We start from the raw sequence: 3330 nt of genomic DNA, 5'->3' as shown, positions 1-3330 counted from the left end.
TGAAGTGCACAAACCTGTGTAAATTACAAACCTGTGCCAACCAACGCAGTGAGGAAGAACCTGTTTCACAGCTGACAGACTCAGATATTGATGACAGTGATGATGATGTTGAACTGTAGTGATGGGTGGTATGTTGTTTCAGTAATTAAATACAATTAATTCTTTAACCCTCTAACCGCCCAAGGCGCCGTACGGCGACAAGCAACATCACTGATTAAAACAGACGGTAGATCCGAGTAGGGTGACAAATCGCCTTTGTACTCTCCACCACTAGTTGGCAGACATCCAGAGCTTCGATTCAAGCCCAAATTCGAGTAAGAAAGTTTTCAGGAAGTGCCTGTATTACTCGCGAGAAACAAAAAAAAAAGACGCATTTCCTGTTTATAACGCGGAAGTGAAATGCGCGATCGCTATGCACAAATTGAAGCAGAAAAACGGCAAATGTAAAAAAACAAAGTCGTGTGTTATGAAGTCTTGGGTCTGCCATTCACCTACTCTGATTCTGAAGGAGAATATCTGCCTTTTGGAGATTATGATCGGTCGTTCATTGGCAGTGACAGTCAAGATGCGTCTGTGAATGGAGGTGGGTCTTTGCGTGTGTACGTCAATGTTTACCTGCAGCAATGTTGACCAAAGGGTTCAAATAAGCATGGTGTGCTTGGTGCCAGTGATAATCATGATGATAGTGTCTGTAATTGACATGGTACAGACAGCAGGTCTAGTAAAAATAGGGCTCTGAAGAACTACAAAGTCATCCGCGATAGGAACTGATTTGACCAGGCTACTTTATTATATAGTAACATAGGGATTGTGGTAATACTAATAGTTTACTATTGTTGGTTTACATGTGGCTGTGGTCCTGTTTGTTTGTTATGTCGGAGAAATTACAAAAATCAAAGTAAAACTGCTCAAATGTGTTCAACAATCAGTATTTACTGAAATGTGCATAATTTGACGCTATTGCCAATCTGTGACGTCATAATATGCAAATTAGATGAGTAAATTTACTCCCTTTATAAACTTTAGTTCATACTCAATGATTTTCACATTTACAGTAGGACTTTATCTCTGACCACTTTTAAGCCATGGCCTTTTGCATTTTTTATGCAAAAATCCAAAAAAACCCGGGCGGTTAGAGGGTTAAAACACAAAAACTCTTTTTGACTATACCTTTACCTGGCATACTCTTTTATACCCATGGAAGCAAACATACACTTACCTACTCACTTACCTTATATGACTTTGCTGTGGAAACAATATGGTTATACACTTATTACCTTACTGTACCTTATTTAAAGCCTGCCTCTGGAAACAACATGGTTATACACTTATTACCTTACTGTACCTTATGTAAAGCCTGCCTCTGGAAACAACATGATTATGAACTTATGATGTTACTTACCATGTCAATTTATACACACTTAGCTACCTTATATAGGCTACCTGATGTAGCTGTAGCCAAAATGTTACATTTCCACTCATGTATTTACACTTGGCATGACAATAGAAACACATACACCTAACAAACCACTGAAGTTCCATGTGCGGAATTTTGGCGGAAATACGTCCTTCTTCGTTTGGCCCTGAAATGACATCCCCCCAATGAAGTAGTATGGGTAAAGCATACATTTTCTGAATCCTTGGAGTCCTGAGAGTATTTCAATGTCTGACTTTTATGTCTGTACTGTTCTCTGATGGCACAGGGCATAAAGAATGTGAATAGTTTAGGCGGAAATGGCAGAAAATGTTGTGTTTTTGTTGATTCAAAGAGCTCCAGTGACCTCTGTGTTTGTCAGAGGGCTCCACCAATGGGCTTGGATGAAAGCCTGGAATGTACTCTTTCATATGATACCACACTCAATATTAAACAACACTGACAAGTATCTTAACCATGGGTTCAACCAGGACATGCGCCAGGTGTCTAAAATGCAATTTATTTAAGGGGGTGGTGTACTTCATTAGGTGATAACCACTAAAAAGCTACCAATCTCAGAGGTCTATCACATCAAAACATAAACTAGGGATGTGTAGGTATAAAAAAATCACAACTAGAATTTGCCCACCCAGATGGTACCGGTAGCTGGTCTGGCCCATGGACTAGCTAGATTTGTTCTGTGCTGTGAAATGATATGTTTATGACACCTATAGAACTCTGATGTCACTTTATGGGCATAGTATCATAGGCATGTTGCCATGGTTTTGGAATTCTAACATATAAACACAACAGAATATGAAAACATAAATGTCATTTGTATCAGACAAGCACACTTGAATGCACACTTACTTTTGTTGAGCAAGAAAAGTTCAGACTTTCTACCGTTACATTTTGGTAAGTTCCTTTGTATTATGAATTGTAGGCCTTTCTTCCATGTAGGAGGGCAAAAAACACCGTTGACACATCTGTTGTATTGACTAAAGAATGAGAACAGACAGATTCATTTAATTTCTATGGAATTTGTCTAAATATAATTTAAAGGACTATGACCATTATAAACGATAAGGAATTGTGTATGCTCTAGCACGAAATCAATTTTAAAGACATAGGAAAGGCACTGTCATTCTTAAATCAAGATTTCCCATTCAACTGCAGGAGGACCAGAGAGGTGACAAGATAAGAGTATATGAGAATGAGGCTCATTGGATGGATCAATGAAAAGGTGAAGGAGAGGAATGAGAGGAAAATTGAGAGGACCCTCAAGAGAGAGGAGGAGGAAGGTGAAGAACCTTATTTTCAACGTAAGTACCCAATAAATCTGTAAATCCTGACTGAGATCCTTGTTTAAATGTACATCTAAATTGGTCTGAGCACTAGTCTGAATTTAACCTTGCCTACAAAATTTGAGGCCGGGAAATTCAGTCTGGACATTGAGACTTGTTCACACCGGTCAAATTGTTTGGCTGTTAGTCTATCCAATTGAGTGCAAAGGCATTCTCCCCGTAGTTGAAACACGCCCATAATCACATTCCAATCATGCAATATCAGACTTAAATTCTGAATAGATTAGAGTATGACTACATCGAAGTTGTGTGACTTTATATTTTCATCATCCTCTAACTTCTCTGCTAACCTTAATGCTTTCATGAGTCATTAAATATTTTCTCTCTCTCTAGCTTTCAGAGGATTCACGACCCGGGCCACTAGAGAGCAGGAGAAGCGTAAGAGCCTGCTGAACGCAGAGGCAACAAGACAGCATCTGGAGTCATCCTGGCTTGAGTGGAATAAAGAAAAGAAGGAGAAAAAGATGAAGAGGAAAGAGGACAGCAAACACGCCAAAAGCCAAGCACAGTTGGCCCGCATTCTCAAATCAAATGAAAAAGCTGACAGGAACC

General features: G+C 39.3%; 1 long non-coding RNA gene across 1 annotated transcript; it reads left to right on the top strand.

Annotated features, from left to right (window-relative positions):
- The first annotated feature begins 2256 nt into the window (after positions 1-2256).
- On the top strand, positions 2257-3330 carry LOC134070916 (uncharacterized). The gene is made up of 3 exons (XR_009937002.1): positions 2257-2329; positions 2591-2736; positions 3112-3330. It is a non-coding gene; the product is annotated as an uncharacterized LOC134070916 (long non-coding RNA).

Source organism: Sardina pilchardus, chromosome 23, assembly GCF_963854185.1.
Source record: "Sardina pilchardus chromosome 23, fSarPil1.1, whole genome shotgun sequence".
Taxonomy (NCBI): Eukaryota; Metazoa; Chordata; class Actinopteri; order Clupeiformes; family Clupeidae; genus Sardina; species Sardina pilchardus.
Note: the sequence above shows the minus strand (reverse complement) of the source record. Positions and strands in the feature narration are given on the sequence as shown.